We start from the raw sequence: 22,048 nt of genomic DNA, 5'->3' as shown, positions 1-22,048 counted from the left end.
CTCGTACAACATGAGTATAAAAAGCAAATGCTGAACTTCGCTTAGTCGAATGTTGATCGCTCATGTTGAAAGTTGACTTTTTACAAAATCAAAGTTGATCTGTGAAGTTGAAAGTTGATCGCTCATGTTGAAAGTTGATCTGTGAAGCTGGATGTTGATCTGTGAAGTTGGATGTTGAATTGTAAAGTTGAATGTTGAATCGTCAAGTTCGATTTTTGGCGGGGATGGAACGCCATAAGGGCCTACAATTCACTTTTAGTTCCCGACGTTTTTAATCTACGATCTCTTAGAAAATCTTTTAGGAGTGGAACTTTCCAACGCATTATGTCATTAAGCTTCGATATCAAGCTTTCATCGAGAGACATACTTTTTTCCTGTTTGTGAATAAAAAAATCTGGCGCGAATCTTCATCTGTCACATGTAACTGATTTTTTTACGTTCGTGTCTAGTACCACGAGAAGCCTGAATCGAATATTATACCCATCGATATATCGCAATAAACACTTCTTCAAGTATTCGAAATGAATAAATTGACCCCCAGATTGAACTCGAGAAGTAATGTACTATATATTTTATTTTAAATTTTTTATTAAATCGCTGTAAAATGCTTATAACTTCAAGTGTTTTTCATAAGAAAAATTCAGTAAATGTAAAGCGAAAATCAACTTCCAGTCGAGTTTAATCACGATTCGGTCACAGGACTCCCGGTCATCCTTAAGAGCGACTGTCTGTAAGGATCGACCAAAATCGAATTTTCATGGCACAAGTCAAAAAATCGATTTCGCTCATATTTGGTTTTTAGATAGCCCTTAGTGTAAAATAAATCGAGGTGTTGTTAGTTTTGAAAAAAAAAAATTTTTCCCCACGAAATTTACGAAAATAGATTTCGCCCAAATGCAGGGGGGAAATGACCGACGAGGTCAAGGAATTTAGTACAAAAATAAGCGCATCCTACAGCTAAACTACTTAACAATTTTTTCGGTTGGTACTTTTTACCGAAGGAATAGGTATTCCTCTTACTTTTCGTTGTATTTATTCTAGAATATTTGGCGATTTAAGATTCGAAATAATTTTTCTACCTTGTACACTTTTTCCAAAGTTTAAAAATGCAAATTAAGGCCTTAAAATACTGCTTATAAAAACTATGTGCGGAGATACCAAATTATTCAAAACCTACACCCAGAGGATTATCTAATGTATTTCTATCAGATCCAAGAGAAAAATCTCTGGGCAAATCATTTTTAGCTTTCCGTTGAGGTCTTTTTACTATCTCTATTTCGCGATATTTCAACCGTAAACAGCTTGTTGCGTTACCTCCACCGACGTGACTATAATTTTAATTGCAATCATTCCATCGCTGAATTTTGCTAAAACTAGGGGATCAAACCAAGAAAAAGACATCATAGTAATATTCAACACATTTCAATTGAGATATATTGACAAATTTTATCACATACTTTTTTAACTCATTCTATTGCGTGACACGAAGCATGCTTTGTCGGTAAAAAGTATGTGAACTAAACCGGTTGCAATCTCACATTTTTGCGATTGATATATGCTTTCACAAGATCTTCAGCATGACTTTGAAACAGCTGAACTGTCCTCATTTAGATGCAGAACATTTCCAAACATTCAACATATGTTAACATCATAAAAATGGTGCGTGTTGCCAACCAGCGAAATTCGCTCGTGTAAATAACTTAAATTAGGCTGCGTTCATAATGTATGAAAGGGGGGAGGGGGCAGGGGGGGGGGGGGGTGCAGGTGAAATTGAGGGGGGATCGGGAAAATTTTGGTAGGAAAAAGGAGGAAATGCACAATTTTTGAAAGAAGCTACAAGCCTTGCTTAGGGGGAACCGTATTTTTTTGCATAACTTTAAGGGGGATGTTGAGAATTATTCTGGACATTTCAAACTTCTACCTGCCACCCCTCCCCCCCCCCCCTGCCCTCTGCCATACATTATGAACGCAGCCTTATATAACAAAAACGACAAAACAAATAAAAATCAATACTTTTATAATATTGCATAAAGATGATTAGGATTAGTAACGCATTTTATCGAAATAATTATATGAACACTTATATATACAGAATATATATGTACGTATGACGTGTATGTGTGGAATATGTGAATATAGATATTATGCGCATACATAAACATACGTCTATACTCGTAGAGTGCACGCACTAAAACCGTGAACATTAAATAGCACTAATTAGTACTATTTCATACAGAATCCTTTGTTTTCTATTGTTTAATTATCACTATTTAGTGCTAAAAATTAGTATTTGTTTCACGGATTTAGTGTGAGCACTCTAACTTATTTGGAACTAAGTTGATGTGCAACTATGTACAAAACGCCAAATAAAATATGTTTGTCTGTCTATAAAAAGTTTATACACTTATTTCAAAAAAGTTAGTCACCCGAAAAGCTATAAAGCTGAGGCTGACAAGGATTATGGGTAGATTCATTTTACACATTCAACCGCTTGATAACTGTTCATGGACTTCTCTTCTCTTCTGAGCATCATCGAGCTGCAGTTTGTATCAAAAAAGCTTTGTATATATATGCTTCCTTGATATGAAAAGTTTCCCATGATGCTCATATCAGTGATCCCAGCTTTCTAGGTTTTTGGTGACTAACTTTATTGAAATAAGTGTATACATTTATCTCTGAAACGATAATTAATATAGATCTTAGACTTGCTCCAGTACTTTTTTTTTTTTTTTCTTAATGAATATTAAAAAGTTACAATTTTTCTTTATCTCCTACTTAACCACATAACTATAATTAGCTATGGTTCTTTTTTTTTTTTTTTTTTTTACATACACTGACCTCCTCCACATAACTATAAATAACTATGATTCTATTTTTTTACATACACCGACCTCCTCCACATAGCTATGGTTCTATTTTGTTTAATTTACTCTACACAATTTATTATAGATAAAATGATTTTACTTGAAAAGGCCTGTAGCAGCAGTAAGGGGGACTCGCGGTCAATGTCAAAGATTTACGGGTTTTACAGGCGGTTTAAGGAAGGCGCCGGCAGCGGGAATAAGCCGCGCGCCGTGTCCTTACTGCTGCTAGTTGTCGAACCGCAAACGGAGGTTAAGATATCCTTTACATATAGATGGACACCATCACAAGCATTCGAAATAAAACTGTGCGCCGACTGCGAACTCAGGTGTTGGATCGCCTGGATGCTGACTTTGCCTTCACAACATTTATGGAGGGAGATACGGACGAGACGATGACAGAAGAAAGGGCTGAAAGAATAATTAACTTAATACCCGAAGGTAACTACCGGTTGGAGCTAACGTTCATAAAGTATTTAGACGGCGAGTGGATGATAGAAAAGGGGCGCAATCCTATCAGGGCGTCTGGTAAGAAGGACCTGTTTGTCTTAAACGAAAACACACGCCCGGGAGCATTGGTAGGAATAGACATGCTGTTCTACGAGGTTGCTTACCCGGTTACCGTAGTCATTTACGGTGCGTACGAGATAAAGACGCCAGACGTTAAGAAGTTGAAACCGATGCGACATCCCGGTAACTGCGTAGGGAAGTTAGTAAGAGAGTTCTTTGAAGACTCCTCTCGGGGCGGTAAACTGACTTTAAAGAGAAGAGAAGCCATCAGGAAATGGGAAAAAGATACTAATAGGACCGGAGGGTCGATAGACAACATCAAGAAGTTAGAAACGGCGCTGGAGAGGTGGATCCATGTGAAAGATATCACAGACGGCTTTATTTACTCCGGAACACACAAATATGGGGGCCGCGGTGCTCCTATAGTCATCTACCAGCACAATGGGCACGCCTGGCGCGAACTGCGGTTCCCAAGAAAGAAGGAAACGAAGGTCTATAAGAATTCTCCATTGGCAGAGTTAATCCATGAGAATTCCATTTGGTTGATGGATTCAGAAGGAAGTCAGTTTATGACCCAAGATGGTACTTTATACCGACCCGAAGTTGAACACCAGCGCATTCAAAGCGCGTGTGAGACCTTAGGGGAAGACTTCTCTGACGAGGTCCTTAGCAGTCGCAGCTTGGACTTCTTAGCCGCAAAGAAAAGAAATGGATGGAAACCTGCCCCAAAAGAGTTCGGAGACATAGCCAAAGCCTGTGTAGAACACGGTCACGGTGGTCTGTGGAACATGGAGTACGACAAAGATGAGTATGTGTCGCTGGATATGAAACACTGTTACCCTGCAAGCTTTAAAGGTCTAGGAGATTGTAAGGAATATTACGACCGTTACGGACATCCAGACTCGCAATTCTTTCGTGTTGCGTTGGATGGTCACTACGACGCCCCAGCAACGGGGTTTGTACGGTTGACCACCTGGAAATTAGCAGCGGGTCTGCACCCCATAATCTATGCGTGGTATGGGAAGCACTTGCAGGAGAAAGAATGGATACCGGTGCCCCTATTGAAGTTCTTTGAAGAGCGCAAACTTTTAAAATACACAGCGCATGAAGCCATACTTTGTCACAGCGCCTTCACGCAATGGTTACCGGAGCATAACCCCACAGCGCGTGTGGTCATAGGTAAATTCACGCAGGGCGCTAAGGAGGGTGAAAAACATATGCAGCGACGCCTAATAACGGACGCCGGCGAGTTAAGCTTCCTCATAAAACGTGCGCATGACAAAGGAACGATGGTGTCTGTAGAGAAATGGGACTACCTTGTCGACGATAAACTACACGAATGGAATGCGCTGTGTTATTACCAGGACCATCGACCGCAGTATTACCATCTGCGTGCCAGCATGCTCGCATATGCGCACATTAACCTATTAGCGATGCTGTTAAGATTTGACAAAGAAGATATCCCCCGCGTAGCCACGGATTCCTTATACGTGAAACCGCACGTGTTGGAAAAGATGAAGGAATTCTACACTGCCGATGAACTTGCAGAAAGTGGCCAATGGCGCGTCAAAGATGAGGAGATAAGGTCTTGGAGGGCACGTGTAGAATATCACGGAGAACACACCCGCGGTTCCATTACGCCTACCAAAGAGCCTCTACCTTCAGTTGCGGACCCTATTTCCTACCAACGCTTCTCTTACCTCTATGGTACCGGCGGCAGCGGTAAAACTACGCGCGTGTTAGAACTCTTTCCTAAGATAAAGGTGCTAACGCCAACACATCGTTTGGAAAGAGAACTCTGCGAAATGGGCCACGACGCTCAAACGTACCACAGCTTCTTCCGTTGGAATGGCCAAAAGTGGGTACCAGAAGCCATCCACGACATACCTCCGGTGATACTTTGGGATGAGATTTGCACCGTTCCTTTAGAAATCCTCAAAGAATTCGTAGAATTCCTCCGTGGAAAGTGTCAAGTAATATTCGCCGGAGATCCCTGCCAGCCTCCTCCAATAGCCGGAGAGATGCCCCACGAATGGCTGAAAGATTTCGTAGACCATGCGGAGGAAATTAACACCGACTACCGCAGTAAGGATCAAATAAGAAACCTGAAAGCGGAATTGAGGGGCCTCAGTGACGCCGAGCAATGCAAAACACTGCGCAAACGCGTACGAGCGAAGAAATACGAGGACTTTCTATACGCCTGGCACCCTAAGGATCTGGTGCTAAGTAGTAAGCGCGCGGCACAGTCTCGCATACAGAAAGACTTACTCAATATACACCGAGAGCGCTTCCCTACGCATTTGGTGCCCGTTTCTTACAAACCCCACGACACCCGCATGCAAAAAAGAGACGTCTGGGTACCTGGTACCGACATCCAACTGCAGAACGCAGTAACGCATGATAAAGCCTGGGTACCCATAGAAAAGGTGGAAAGAATTACCTCCCATCCAGACTGGCGCTTGGGTTATTGCATGACAGTCCATAGTGCGCAGGGGCTTACCATAAAAGAAACCTTATGGATCATAGACCAGCGGCTGTGTTGGAGCAACCTTATCTACACCGCCGTAAGCCGTGTGGAGTATGCCAAACAGTTAAAAAGAGCCTGGGGTCCGCAATTGCGTTACGACCGCACCCCAGATGACGTAGCTAAGGAGAATATCGCCAAGAAACTCCTTCGCTACAAAAGACACGACGAAGAAAAAAATATGACGTTCGACCTATGCGTGGACGACGTCTATAAGAAAGGGGCGCGGTGTGCCAAGTGTAACATACCTCTACTATGGAGGTTTGACCCAAATGACGATCAGCAGTTCTCCGTGGATCGCATAAATAATAAACGCGGGCATTGCAGAGGCAACGTAAGGCTGACATGCCTAGAGTGTAATCGGGCGCGTGGAGCAGCACTACTTTGAGTCTTTGGGGACTATGAGCAGCTCTTCCATGACAAATCCACGACTTGGGCCATTTAGGTAATACAACACGGGTTGCCCTTCCTTGGTGACGGACTTTGAAATCTCATACGTTTCCAAAGACCAGTTAGGATCCGTGGCTCTCTTACTGCCACCTTCGAGTTCCCCCGGCTGATAGAGGTATCTGACCACTATGTCGCGGGGTAGCTTTTTTTCCTTCAGTCCGACCGCCCTCGAACTTCTGACGTAGGACTTGTGCTCCACGTGTTTCTTTTTTATGGCATCCTTGGGTTTTATCCCCGTAGCCCTGGCCGCCTCGTTGTTCAAAGCCGCGACGACCTGGGGGAGCCTCTGGGTCCATTCCCTGTTGCGTTTGGAGGGATCTTCCAGCTCTTTCCAATACTGGTACCCAAAGAGACGCTCGGCCAGGGTCTTATTGAATCTTTCGACAATGCTTTGACCCCTGTGGTACTCAGCTTCAGCTCTCCTAATCTTAGTGCTGTGGTCTTTCAGGGTCTTAGTAACCACGCCCATGAACTCTGTCCCCGCATCCACTTGCAGCAGCTTAGGCCATTTCAAAACGCGCTTATAAATCCTACCTAGGGCTTCTGCGACTTCCCCAGAATCCTTGCTGGTTATGGGTTTGGCGTCCTTGTATCTGCTTGCGATATCGACTACGGTCAAAGCGTACCTATAGGTCTTTTTTCTCACCTTATCGTGCGGCAAGAAAAGCAAGTCCGCCTGATGAACTTCATTAGGGGTATTTACGGTAAAGCTGGGCCTGGGAATGTACTTGGGCACGGGAAGATAAACCTGCCAGAGGGTTTGTTTTCTTAGCCAGTTCTTAGCCGTTTCATCTGATACCCTGGCCGCGGTCGCGAGTTTCTTGATGGCCGACGCTCCTTTCCAATAGCCTTCAGGCCCATAGTAAATCCTTTTGAGTTTGTCCTCTACGCGGCCCATTATATGAATTCCAAAACAAGATTGATCTTGCGTCCGTTGAAATCCACCGTCTTTCCGTCCACTTTAATGGTGATGTTTATGCTTTCTACCAAATTAGACAAATCTTAACATAAAGAAATGGGAGTGTATTCTACCAGGTCAAATGGATTACCTTTGGGTAGAAACTTGGACATAAGAGAAGACTTTTCCCCATTGTTGTAACTATGGACCAAGTCGCAATAGACTTCGTAAGAGGATGCGACTTTCCATTTCACAGGTATGGCTGTGTCGGTAATTGTCTTGCCTGAGGCACATAATAAAGATCCCAATGGGTCAGACTTTCCAAAAGTTACTGAATAGTTTGGCATATTATGTTTGAGGGTCATTTCGTGTGGTAATCCCGTGGTGAGCGTATAACCGTGTTTTGCTAATTCCTTAGCAAGGGTAATTGGTGTGTAATGCCCATCGGGCAGCAATACGCCTTGATAATTGCCGCCGCCTTTATGCTCAGTGATCAAGGCATTGACTAAATTATACCAAGAATTGTACAAAGAACAACTAACCAGCCTAACCTTATGGGCTTTGATGGGAGGATTCAAGTAAGTGGTAAAGTCATTCTTGTCGCTTTCCAAAAAGACGATCATATATTTCAGGAAACACAGTTTCCTTCGTTAGAGCAGATACGCCAAAGCTACGCCTCCCGCCAGCCCTGCGACTCCTACGAAGACCAGCTCGCTATCTTTTTGTTTCTTAGAAGGCTGATAGTAATTCTTAAACTGAGGCTTTCTTAACCCCGTTAATGCCGCGGGGTGCGCCTGCGCATAAAGCTTAAAGGCGTAGTCCGTGTTTTCGAAGTTCTTATCCGCCTGCATTTTGTCTTGGTAGTTCTTGTCCAACCAATCCCTGTAAGCTTGTCTTTTTTCATTCCAAGCCGCCACGTCTCGCTGATATTTCTCCAGCGCTAAGTCGTGCCTTTTCCTTTCGGCGGCTAAATCTCCGCTTTTGTCACCTCTAACTAATCTATCCAAATACTGACCACCATAATTAGCTCCAGTGAATGCTAAAGCTGCGACGACTCCACCTACGACCACGCTAGCCATTTATATTAGACGCAAGCAAAGCTTACATCGTCGGCAGGTACTTTTCCTTTCGTAGGTAATCCTTTAGCATGATAGCCCCGCCTACGGCAGCGGTCATCTTAGCAAAGTTAGCGAAGCTCTTGCTTGGGCCTTCAGTAAAGTCTTCTTTAAGCACTTTCTTACCTACCCAACCAATACCCGCAACGATGGAAGTAATAATAGCTGCTTCTTCAACAGTTTTCAACAACGCGGTCGACATTATATTACAAAGCGAGAAGGTTATTCCATTTCAGGGATCTTACTTTTTCTAACAGCCTGTTCCACAGGTGCGTGCACGGGCGCGTGATATGTTGGTGGTCCTACCTTTTTCGTAGCCCGCCATTGTAAGTAGAGGCTGCCTGCTGCTATAGCAACTCCTAACGCGCCGATGACGTACCCAGGATTAATAAAGAATTCTTCTTCTTTCTCTTCCACCTTTTCCTCCTTTTTTGCTTTGTTCTTCCTGTTCATCTCCGCGAGCTTCTTTCCGGCAGCGACTCTGCCTGGAGATTTAGCCTTGGTAATCTTGGTATCTTCTACGGGAGCCTTTTCTGGTTGTTCTTCGGTGCCACTCATCTTATATTAAGGGACTTGAAGGACTTGACAAGTAACTTGGTTACGACTTGAGAACGACTTAATAATGACCTAACTAAGTACTTACGAATGACTTGACTAAGTACTTACGGTGACTTGACTAAGTACTTACGAATGACCTGACTAAGTACTTACGAATGACTTAACTAGGTACTTGAGGCGACTTGATCAGGTACCTCAGCAAGTGCCGCCTGGAAGACCTTTTCGACTTCTTTATCCTTCTTGAAGTCCTTCCAAGAGGCCGTAAGTTCCTTCAAGTCGACGTGCTGAGCTACGTGCAAGGCCGCAGAGGCGACTGCCATTAACTTACCGCACTTCAAAGACAACCACCCGCAGGTTATCTTAAGTTCTTGGGCGATGACATAGTCCTCGCTTATGTCCTTCCGCAGTTGCTCCACGTCGTCTATGGGCAGCGCAAGTCCAAGCAATTTAGTCGTAAGTCGGATAGCGGAGTCTGCTACGGCGTCCGTGGTCTTACTTGCAAGGGCGGCCTCGTACCTCTTATGGAACTTTTTAACTTCCTCTTCTGACAGCTTATTAACCTGCTCATGGGTAAGTTCCTTGCCTATCATTTCTTTGCACTTCCCAGATGACACAAGGATGTTAAGTTGTTCCTTGAGGTTACTTTCGTCTAACTGTGTGGGGACTTCATCTAAGAGCTGCTCAATGTCCATATATGTTAATGGAATACGGAAACCTCAAAGAGAAGATCATCTTGGAATGTTGGTGCGTTTTTAGGTGCCGCATGTATTCGTGTAACTGTTCCTTGGATATCTCGCCGCCGTAGTCGCTTAAGATGGTTTCCAGGTCAGACTTACTTGGAGTATAAAATACTACGAGAGAGCCTATGTTTTCCCTGAAGGGCTTAGAGACGCTGGTAAGCTGCTGCGAGAGCAACCAAACGCTGATATTGTCGTGTCTACCGCTGAAGGCGAGCTTAACGAGCTCGGAGGTGCGCTTTTTTACGTCGTCCCCACAGGCAATGTCGTCCAATATGAGTAAAGTCTGTGTATCTTTAGGGAATTGCTTGTGCCAGAACTTCAAATGGCTGGATAACTCGTTAGGGTCTAAGATATCTACGAAGAAGTCGTCGTCTTTCACTCCTATGCCCGTCCAGGTGCGGTTATTCACGTAGGTGGGGCAAAGCAGCACTATGTAGTCAAAGCGGTATCTAAAGGGTCCTAATAGCTGCCCTACCACGAACTGGGTCTTTCCGCAGCCGGTGGGTCCTACTATCAGAGCGTTACAAGGAATATGGTTCGGATCCATTATATATACGATGGACCCAGTGGACGCAGTAAGAAGGATTGCCACCGACGCAAAAGATAAAAGAGACACCATAGAAATGCAAAGGGAGGAGATCGATCGGTTAAAAGAGCGCGTGCAGGAATTGTACGATGAAATGTGCGGTCTGAAGCGCGCAGAAAGGTTTGGTGCGCTTTTGACGATGGCCGGTTGGGCAAAAGAGTCCGTTAAGGACTTCATGCGATATCCCCTGTAGAATGTTAACAATAAGGTTAAATCTTTGTTAAGTATATGTGGAAACTATTTAAAAGTGTCTCAGAATGTTGACAATAAGGTTAAATCTTTGTTAAGTCGCCCATAAGCTATTCCAAAAAATGCCTCAGAATGTTAACAATAAGGTTAAATCTTTGTTAAGGATGCCTGGAAAGCCCGTAATGGTCAGTAGGCGGCTTAAAATAGTAAAGTAGGGTTTGTGCAAAGAGTCTCAAATCCCATTCTTATTTTTATTTATTATTATTAAGAATATTCGATAATAATGAATTAAGGATATTTAATAATAATAAATAAAAATAAGGACCCCTTTTAAAGGTATATGCTAGCCTACGCAGCTGCCTTTCTGGGAGGCATTCTAATTACCCTTTCAATATATGGACTGTATTACTTGCGAACTACCTGCCGACTGCATTACCCCTCGTAAGCCACCGATACCCAAACTGCGTAAAAAATACGCCTGCCTTCATTGCGACAGGGTATTCCCCGAAGGATCCTTTGTGGGGCATTGGTGCTCCGCGGATCCTAAAGCGCAGCGGACTTTAGCAGACGCGCTTAACTACAAAGAGGAGATGGAGTGACTGTTCTTTCAATGTCAAACTTCCATCGGCCATTTACCTTACCATAGCTGCGTAAGTGGGTGAATTCCTCGCCCTGAATTACGTACCGCACGCAATCCGGCGCCCAAAGGGAATATTCCTTACCTTCTAAGTCTTTGAGGACTAACCGTAAACGGTCGATGTCTTCGAAGACGACGTAATTTTTTATTTCGTATGCTTTACCGCAAATCAGGTCACGCCAGTGTATTTGGTTGACGATCATTATATCTATGAAATATTCTTAAATGCGTTGCCCTTGTCTCCGTAGTCTTGAAGCGTTTGCAGCACCACCGACAGGGAATACGGATGCCTTCCGCGTAGTTGCTAAGGGCACGACAGATGACGTCATAATCGTTGCTAACCATGGTCAGGTAACCATTCGCGTCATACTGCGAAATTATCTTGCGTTGGTCTGCGGAGAGTATGCCATTTCCTTTCGGCGTCTTTAATTCGATGCAAAGCCCTTCATACCTTAAATGCGCGTTCAGTATTAAGAGGTCGGGTTGACCCCTTTGATAACCCTTCTGCCAGCATTTTATGCGTTTGCTGTCAGAATCCTGCAATTCCCCTAAGCCGGGCGCTATGAGCATCTGTGGGTAGAAGCGGCGTATGTAGTCCACGACTTTCTTATGCAGGTCAAACTCATTTTCCATTTTGAAGACTAACTTGTTAGGACTATCGAACCGCCTTTCTATTTCATACTTACCTGTCTTTCTCAATGCGGGAAGAACGTCCTCGAGGACCCAATCCTGGAATGTCTCTGCCGTTGGCATCTTAGAGCTAAATATTAGTTGATACAACCCAGATTCGGTTACGTACAGGGAATTAGGCTGTGAATACGAGGGGAGGCGATTCACCTCCACTCTAAGTTCGCTAAGCTTTAGCTTATACTTTTCACGAACATGCACCTTAATTGCATCTTTTGGGCGTTCGTAACCCAACGCCAGCGCCACTTCCTTTGCTTTGAAGTATAGTTTATCGCCTTGCACTATGCATTGCAGTTTGGTTTCGTTGTTTTCGAATACGAGAAGCATTATATACCAACGATATTTTTTTATCAAAAGGATGAGCGAGTGGATCAATAGGCAACGCTCTTTAGCTGATTCATTTCTACGCTCAGTTGCGCGTCAGACACGACGAAGACGTAGCAGTTTATTTTGTCGCCGTCGCCCGCATCGGTGTTCTTGGTGCGTTTGATCTCCAATGTTATGCCATCCTGCGTATTTACTAGACGTAAACCCTGACCGTGCATAGATTCGTCGTTGATGGTGCGCATGTCAATCCATAACGCATACTTATCCTTAAAGAATTCCTCGGGGCTAATTTGGTCGCCAAACTTGCGCATTGCCTCCCTGTACACGTCTGCGGGCTTTATTCCCTGGGAGTAAACCTTGTTTGGAACGCCGTTGATATTCACGCCAACGTTGGTAATGTTGGGGTTATGAAAGGCTTCGGAGTCGCGCTTACCGGCTTCGTAGGGTTTGGCAAACACCAGCATCAACCCCGTGAGACTTCTTCGTGGGAGGTTAATGCTTTGGTTGATAACCTCATCCGTCTTATCCAGGAAGCTGAACGTCTTATACATCACTACGTGGTCGTATAAGAATGCCTTCCCGGAGCTGTATTCCATGCCAGCGCTACGGGCCAGCTCTTCGCTGTACACGGTCTCATACTGCAGCTCTAAGTTGGTGATAGAATAAGGATCAACAGCCCCGCTAATTGCGCTGTCCATTCCTCCTATGACGTTCGTAGTGTCCGCCAAGGTTACTTCAAACTGTAACTCGGATAACTGCCTGGGGTAGTACACACCATGACTCGTAATCACTTCGAAATCTAAAGGGATAACGTACTTGCTACCATAGGCGGTCTTTACCCTTGTTGCGTCTGCTACTGCGGTTGCTCCACTGGAGTCCGTAGGCGCGGGGTTAGTATCGCTGCGAAGCTTACGAAGAATAACGCTTCCAATTCCCTGCTCTATCTTTTGTGCACGGTCAAAGGCTGTTAGCCACAGATCCTTATACGTGGTGTACAAATCGTACCTATTCAAATCCAAGAGGGATTCCCCTGCGAACTTGATTCTCATCTTAGAGGCGAGGTTCCTACCCACATTATTGACGGTATAGCGCTTGTCCTTGGTGCTTGGTTGTATTGCTAGGTCAAACCTTAAAGCCAGGAACCAATACTATGTTATCCGTTAGGCGGGGAACGCCCACATACAGCGTTTCTCCAGGCTTTGCGCTACTGGGCGTGAATGTGACCCGATGAAAGGTGCGTTCTGCTTTCAGCCCGCCAACCTGCTTAGGTAATACGTTGGGATTTAACTTTGAGCTTATCATATATAATGGAAGTAGAAGGAACGGATTTTGATCCCCTTACCGAAGAAGGTCAAGTAGACATTAACGATGAAGAATATGAAACCCTGCTGCCGGAAGCGGATAAGCCGGGCTTCTTCGAAAAGCTACGTCGCAAGTATGGTCCAAGGGCCCGCGGTGCCTTACGTAGCCTTACGGACAGGTTCAAAAGGGAAAACCCCGGCAAATCCCCCCCACCTTACATGCGAATGGACGACTTAGGATTGGTTCCTGAAGCTCCTAGCGACGAGTGGTTGTGAAAAGTACAAACGGAAATGGATGAATCCATGGAAGACCCCCCGGATGACTTTGAAAGGCTTCAGGAGCTACTACCCGAGTGGATGCCTGAAAAAGCGCAGCTAATGTTCGAAGAAGATGAATACGGCAGGGAACTAATCATGGGTAGACTTGCTAGAAGCGGCGCTAAGGTTTACGTCATCCGCGATGGAAAAGGAAGGTTCTTTACCGACCCCCGAATTCCTCCAACTTTAATGGCAGCTATCGGCGAAACGGTACCCCAAAAGCTACTTACCGACGTGCGTAAGAGATATCCTAGCGCCAGTTCGACTCTCTTAGAATTCCAACGCGGTGACAAGGGTCAAATTCAAGTCCGTTACATAGGCAGGGAAAAATGGTATGACTTTTATCAAAGTAAAAAGTCTAACGCACTTAACAATGCCTTACCGAAGGAAATAACGACAGCACTGGGTAGGCCTGACTTATCCGTGCTGTCCAGCTTAACTACTAAGGAAACATCAAGGTTAGCTTCAGGATTCTTCAAAAGTCTTAGGACTGCTAGGGCTACCAGTCAAATGCATGCCATCTCCGGAATTCTGGATAAGGATCAAGGAAAGCTCGCAAAAATACAAGCTACCAAGGAAGACGTAGAGGAAAAGCTGACGAGTACGCCGTCGGGCAGCAGCGCTGCCTTGCAGCTGCAGCAGTCTTTAGAATCCCTCAACATGGAAGAAAAAACGCAGCAAGAACTCATAAACAAACATAGGGAACAACTTGACGAACTTACGGAGCAATTAGACGAAAAAACCGCCGAATTGCAGCAGCAGGCGGAACACATTGAAGAATTAAAACAGACGATGGACGAAAGAGAAGAGGAATACATGAAGCAGATGCGAATGATGTCGGATTCTCAAGAACGGGAAAGCGAGGACAATGAGCGGCGCATCAACATGTTGCTACATGAAAGGGATAAGGCTAGAAGGAACTTCGACAGTGCAGTTAGGGACACCGGAGATAGGAACGCTGAACTTAGACGCGTGGGTGCGGAGCTGGAAGCCTCGGTAATGCAAGAGCGGCGGTTAAACACGGAAATCATCGTTAAGGAGGAGCAATTAAGACAAAGAGAGCAAGCCATAGAGGACCTGGAAAGGCAAATACAAACGCAACGGGAAATAATCGACGATCAAACTCGCGCCGACGGGGAAAGAGAAGCAGCTCGGGCGCAAGTAGGGTCCCTAGAGGAAAGGATTGCGGAGTTGCAGGCGCAAAAGGAAGGCTTGGAAAGGGAGCTAGGGCTTACCACCAGACAAAAAATACTAAGAGGCCTTCGGAGGTACGGCGTGCCGCTGGCGTTTGCCGTAGCGCTCGCAGGCGCTATTGCTGGAATTATGAATGCAATTAACGGTGTGGCTTCAGGTGCAAAGGCGCTTGGAAAAAAGGTGGGAAAAGAAATGGGGGAAATGGGAAAAAAATTAGGTGCTGGCTTAACAGCCCTGGGAAAAACGATGGCGGCAAGCATTCCGGGCTTGCTTGGCAGCACCTTAGGTTTGGTACTAAAGACCGGCGGCGAACTGTTGAAGTTCGTGGGGAATAACATTTGGTTGTTAGTAGTAGCTATCGGCGTGGTATTCCTGAAGAAGATGCGGGGTTAGCCTTATCTGGGTACGTTACTGGTGGCTTATCGTCGTCAGACGCACGAGGCGTCCTCAACTGGGGATAAGTAAAGATAGTATTCGCACCGTCTTGATAATGCGGAACTAGCGGCAGCACACTCATGGTGCTAATGGTCTTATGATTATAGGCAGCGTCAGTCCAATCAGGCTGACCATTTATTCGGAGGATGCCGGGGTAAACACCACCGGCGGCATCGCTGGGGCGAACTTGAAGCTTTGCATATTGACAATTAGCTATTATATGAAAAGTCACGGGCGTTAAGTCTTCTCCGCTTCGTGGGTTGGGTTCGAATGAAAAATGAGTTGGGTTCCTCTTATTATTTTTTATCCTATAAGGCGGTAATGGTGTATTGGTCTCGTCTAGGATTCTAAACCCAACATTACAACTGTTCCCCGTATTAATGCTAATAGTGCAAATAATCAATCCCAAGCCTCCAACCTCAACCCACAACCCAGTGTCGCGCCAACTATCATCCAACCAATATTTCTTATCCTCTAAGTAATGAAGAAACCAATCTTCCTTCACATGTGGGTTCATATACTTAACACCGTAAGAGTGCTAATGGTGGCGTGATTAAAAACCGCATTTCTTTGATTTTCCATACTATTTACGCAAACGCTCCCGGTGTCATCTACGCGCATTTGCAGCTTCACTAACCCATGACAATCAGCAACCATGTGAAAAGTCCAAACCGATAAGTTTTCGTTGCTGGTGGGGGGTGGCTCTACTGAAAAATGTGTAGCCTCTCTGTTGTTCGTCTTCACGCGTATGGGTTGCAGTACGCCATTCTCATCCAGGAACCTAAAGCCGACGTTGGCATGGCTGCTCGTGCCAATGCAAATACTACAAAGGATTAACTTCTTTCCTGAGTAGTTCAAATTCACGGACATTCCGGTGACATCAACCCAAGATGCCTGGGTGTATTTTTTCTCGCCTGTGTAAGTCGTATAGACACAATCTACACCAGCTACGTAGGGGTTGTTCATCGCCATATATAATAACTCAGACCAATGCTTGCGGTAGCCAAGCCGGCTTTTAATAAGTCATGGTCATATTCCTCACGTATCGCAGGCAGGACCTTCTTTGATGGTTTCTTCTTTGGTTCGGGTTTTTCTGCGTGTTCCTTTTTTGGTTTCTCTACGAAGTGAGGAATGCCCTTGGTCATGTCAGAGTTCACGTCATTCACCCCAAACTTCATGTCCTTAGTAGCTCGTTGAAGTTTGTTGTTGTATCCTACTACAGAGCCAGTATTTATAGATAAATTACTAGGCATTAACCAACAACCCGGGGCTACTGCGTAGTCCAACCTTGCCTTAGAATCTTGTATAGCTAGTTGGTAACGCTGTACGCCCTTGCTAATGTCGCCCTCCAAGATCGAACTTTCGAATAAGATCAAGGCTTCGGCTCGCGTCTCTTCTGCGGCGCCCGTATTTCCAATTATACTTGATCGGGTATTTACCTGAGCTCCAAGGATAGAATACACGTAAGCTTCTATGCTGCGGTTCAAACGGGCAAGGCCGGCTCTAGTTAGTCCTTTACCTTCCGGGGGTATGAAATTAAAATATTGCTTTGTTTGCTCTTCGTTGGTAATCTTGATAATCAGTGGATTGGCCCCTGCATACTTACCACCCTCGTCTTTGAACAGAGGTCCGTCTCTGACTTCCTTAGTGGTCTTAGCATTTGGTTCAAAGAAGGTGCTACTGTCGTGAGTTTCCTTATGATATCCCGTGTTCCACCGTAGCCGCAATGCATGAACTTCTTTATCGCTTAGCACATGTCCACCAATCCCCCAATAAGCCCAAATGTGCCCTAGACCATTGTTAGCACCGGTAGTGCATCGGAAATCCTTCCCTACAACACCAAACTCCTTACAAAGCCTGTCATAAGCCGGCACGCTGTATTTGTTATCTCTTGGATAAAACGCGGCATCTCCTGGTAATGCAGTAACGCCCATCTCATGCAGTATTCTTCTAACCGTGAAGTGAAAATGAAACATAAATATCGAATTCTTCATCAAGTTCGCACTCACACCACAGCCGCTATTGGCACACCAAACCGCAAAGTTCAGCTGCTGCGGCCAATAACGCATGTTAGGACCGCTTAACCATTCATGAGATTCCTTGGCGGTGGTATGGATAATGGGCACGTTTTTGAAGATATCTCGCACCTTTAACGGAAAGGAATGGTTGTTAGAGACCCGCATGTTCAATGTTAAGTCCAGGCTTGGGTGTTTATCAAATGAAACTGCGGGTATCGGATAAGTACCGGTACCCAGCAATAATTCCTTTGACCAACTAGGTTTAGGTTCGACATGCACGGGTTTAGGCTTATGCGGTAAGATCTTAGGATGCTTCAGTTGATTGTCTATCTGATCGACCAGCGTAGGTTTCAAATCCTCATTGCTGTACATCCTAGAGCCGTTATAGTAAATCCCATCGGGTCTTCTTTCGAACTTACTAGGGTCTGCATGCGGAAACATCTTCCTAAAGACCCTCCAGTTCCAGTAATCCCGATTGTCGTGATGTGGCTGCTCCTCAATATCATTCCCAAAAGCGTCGTACATTAGTATATATAATGGATGTTATACCATCAGCACCTAAGTTGTACCCAGATGTTCCCAATTATCACACTACGGCACCCATTGAAAATACAGAGAACTTTCGATTGAATAAAGCAAATTTAATCCTGGCTTACTTGGAAGGGCAGACAAAACACTACGAAAAAGTCCGAAAAAAGTACGTCAGAGCCCGGAGTACGCTACATAAGATTGCGATAACTTCAGGATCCATATCTGTTGTGTTAACGGGCTCCGGCGTTGCTACTTCGCTTACTGGGCCGGGAATAATCGTTGGAGTTCCTTTGGCCGGCGTTGGGGCAGCTTGTGGTATTATTTCGGCTGTTGCTACGGGCATTATGAAACAGTTGTCAAGCAAAATATCCAAGCATGACACGACAATAGCTCTGTCAAGGGCTAAAGTAAATACAATTACCGATCTTGTCTCAAAGGCTTTGCGTGACAGAAAGATAGACGACGTAGAATTTTCGCTTATTCTGGCCGAAGAAGACAAATACGAGAAATTAAAGTCGGACATAAGGAATAAAAAAACAGTCGTAAAAGATCTTTCCGAGGAATCTCGCAAAAAGATCTACCAGGAGGCAAAAGAAGAGCTTCAAAGAAAGCTTGCTCATTGAACATCTGCTTCGAAAAGAGCGTGACAGGATTCTATTTACATATCGAACGTCAGTCTAGAAATTATGCAAATTAAATATAATAATTTTCACATACATAAGCGTCCAGATGTGTCTGGCGTTCGCTTGTGATCGTGGACTTTGGGGCTGGGGAGGCCTAAAGTCCCGAGTTCGAGCCTCGCTGTAGATGCATTTGGACCGGTTGCTGTGAGTGAAAAAAAAGCCTCCCCCACTCACAGCAACCGTGGGGGGAGGGGTAGAAAGTGCGATTCAACCCCGCGATGGGGGGTTTCGCGATTGGAAAAGTCAGGGGGTGTCTCGGGACGCTGTCCGGAGTTCACCCTCTGGTGGGTCGTAAGAAAGATATATGTGTATGTACTAGAGGGCCTCTGGCGCGGGATGAAGTAAGCCCAAAATGCAAAAAACCCCACTGGGGATAGCTTGGTGTTCTGCGCGATGCATTCCCCAGTGGGGTTTCTGGCAAAATAAACGCCAGTTTTGCATTTTTATTTTCTCGGAATCCATCCTAACAGGGGGTGGTTGGGGTCTATTTTGTAAAATATTTCGTAAATTACGTCAGGGTAATAAGGAATATCCTTATTCAGCCGACAAAACATCCACTCGGCTTTTGTCATATCAGAAACCTCAGGAATAGACTTACCGGTAATTTCAGACAAAAGATAGGGAATAGCTTTGTAATATTTCCCTAGCTTTAATTTTTTCAACGTTTTCCGTAGACTTTGTGGGGCTGGCTCTTCTAAATGGTCTATGATTTTCTTCTTTACTTCGTCGCTTAAATATATCGGATGTAAACCTTGGATATGACTCATCCAGTCCCTGAAGTATTTTATTCTCTTATATGGCGTTTTCTTACGACCTCCATTGGCGTAATACTGCTCTCTGGTAGCATTTGGTACGGCATTACGAATATTCTTACCACACTCGTAACACTGTGCTGACGTGTCGTCTTCTATTTGCATTTTCTTACCACAACACCAGAAACCCTTGGGCGTAGGTATGTTGACTTTGGATCTTAGGCAAATTATACAGAAGTCATTGGTGAACTTTTTACATTCATGCATCGTATATATATCGTACATTTTTATAAACACTTATCTTTGATTCCCAACACAGCAGCAGTAAGGACACGGCGCGCGGCTTATTCCCGCTGCCGGCGCCTTCCTTAAACCGCCTGTAAAACCCGTAAATCTTTGACATTGACCGCGAGTCCCCCTTACTGCTGCTCCTGTGAAACCTAGTCTTACAAATGGAGACAAAGAGTCAAACTATAAAACAAAAGAACGGAATGCTTTCTATCATTTTTACCTTTTAGCACTTTTTATAACATACGTTTTTTTAATCGTAAAACTATTTTAATGCCTTATACAAAAATATAATATATATATATACATACATACATATACACATACACATATATACATATATATATATACATACATACAAACATATTGCTGGTTTTCACATGACGTCATCAAAACATCAAAATCTAAACTATTGATCGTATAAAGACATTTCTCAAGTATGTTTTAGAAGTCAGTGTTATAAGACACAAGAAAAAACCTCGAGTCATTTCGATGTTTGGTTCCCGAGTTATGAAGGTTGAGTTTGTGTCACGCAATACCGTCACGTCTTTCTAAATAGCGATGAAAATATTAAAATAATTTACTTTAGTTGAAAGATTTTCCCTTAGACACGTTTAAAATATCTATTTAAAGTATGTGTAACTGAAAAATAGTCAAACATATTAAGTATTCCATCATTTTAAGCCTTTAGAATTTCGTCCGCCATGATGGTGTACCAACTTGGAACACCAAGATGGCCGCTCCATACATTTTAACCAAAAATTGCGTCATGTTTACTCGCCTATAGTTCCGCAACGAAATGCTTTACAGCCTTAAAATTTAACCAGTATATGTAGTTTGGAACGCTTTACAAGAATATAAGACTTTTATTTCATTATAATGCGAATTTACGCTTTTGAAATTCATGATGACGTAGGTGAAAACCAAGAATATACATACACACACATACATATATATATATATACATATATACATACACACATACAAACATATATATATACATACATACACACATACATATATATATATATAACAAAAAAAAAAAAAAACACTATGCTGCCCCTAGCCATTCAGACGCTTCATTCTAATGCTAGAGATATTTTACTCCATTTACTATTATGCTTTACAAGAATACCTTTTGACTCGGCCATTTTATGCTCTATTTTTCTGTTGTATTTAAGAACATTTTTGAAGTGTGATAAAGTGGGAATTTTTTCTTTATCTCTAGATTTATATTGCTCCAGTACTTCTCGGTCGAAGTTACCGGGAAGTACTTCAGCGAGAGAGATGGATGCCTGGGTTGGTGTGAAAGATTACTTTAATTATTCAACACGATGACACAACAAGGAAAAAGATTTTTAAAAATAATCAATGCCAAACCCTCCTTTGGGGTATTGGTATTTGTTATTGAATATAGGATACTTTTATCAAGTTAGCGTTATTTACCAAATGTCAAAAGTAGTACGTAGGAGGACTAACTACAACAATGTGCGTATTTTCGTCAGAATGCAATTTTCATATATCTTCTTCACTAGAAGCCGAGAAGCAATTTCATCTATACCAGCTTTATCTCAAGAGCAGGAACAGGACTTGCCTAGTTGTTCGAGCTTGTCTGGTATAGCTTCTTGCGTTTGACGGGTAACTGACTCGACTGACTTATTTCTGTCTCTTCGATCATAGCTACACGGACCTCCAACTATAGAACTAAACGAACAAACCACTTCCATGTTTATACAGTTATTGCAAAATTTTCTCATGGAAAGATGGCACGTGATTTTAATCATTACGGCAGTCAACTCAATGTTAGTTTCATGCATTATCAAAACAATGTTTATTGAAGGAAATTGCTATTATTAAATGCTACTGGATTAGTAAAACCATATTTTGAAAATCCAATGAAAGAGCTGCTAAATAAAATAAAGTTAGTTCACTGATATATTTAGTTTGAAAGTTTTATTGTTCGATTTTTATCTGCGTGTTCATTTTACTGACAAAGCATGCTTTGTGTCACGCAATAGAATGAGTTAAAAAAGTATGTGATAAAATATGTTAATATTTCGCAATTGAAATGTGTTGGATATTACTATGATGTCTTTTTCTTGGTTTGATCCCCTAGTTTTAGCAAAATTCAGCGATGGAATGATTGCAATTAAAATTATAGTCATGTCGGTGGAGGTAACGCAACAAGCTGTTTACGGTTGAAATATCGCGAAATAGAGATAGTAAAAAGACCTCAACGGAAAGCTAAAAATGATTTGCCCAGAGATTTTTCTCTTGGATCTGATAGAAATACATTAGATAATCATCTGGGTGTAGGTTTTGAATAATTTGGTATCTCCGCACATAGTTTTTATAAGCAGTATTTTAAGGCCTTAATTTGCATTTTTAAACTTTGGAAAAAGTGTACACGGTAGAAAAATTATTTCGAATCTTAAATCGCCAAATG

General features: G+C 43.5%; 1 protein-coding gene across 4 annotated transcripts in view; it reads left to right on the top strand.

Annotated features, from left to right (window-relative positions):
- Positions 1-22,048, top strand: part of LOC116291782 (uncharacterized) — a 33,351-nt gene that overhangs the window by 3,606 nt on the left and 7,697 nt on the right. The window lies entirely within an intron of this gene.

This window comes from Actinia tenebrosa, unplaced genomic scaffold (assembly GCF_029948245.1).
Source record: "Actinia tenebrosa isolate PJP-AT-01 unplaced genomic scaffold, QUT_ActTen_1.0 PGA_scaffold4__44_contigs__length_22323623, whole genome shotgun sequence".
In the NCBI taxonomy this organism is placed as follows: domain Eukaryota; kingdom Metazoa; phylum Cnidaria; class Anthozoa; order Actiniaria; family Actiniidae; genus Actinia; species Actinia tenebrosa.
Note: the sequence above shows the minus strand (reverse complement) of the source record. Positions and strands in the feature narration are given on the sequence as shown.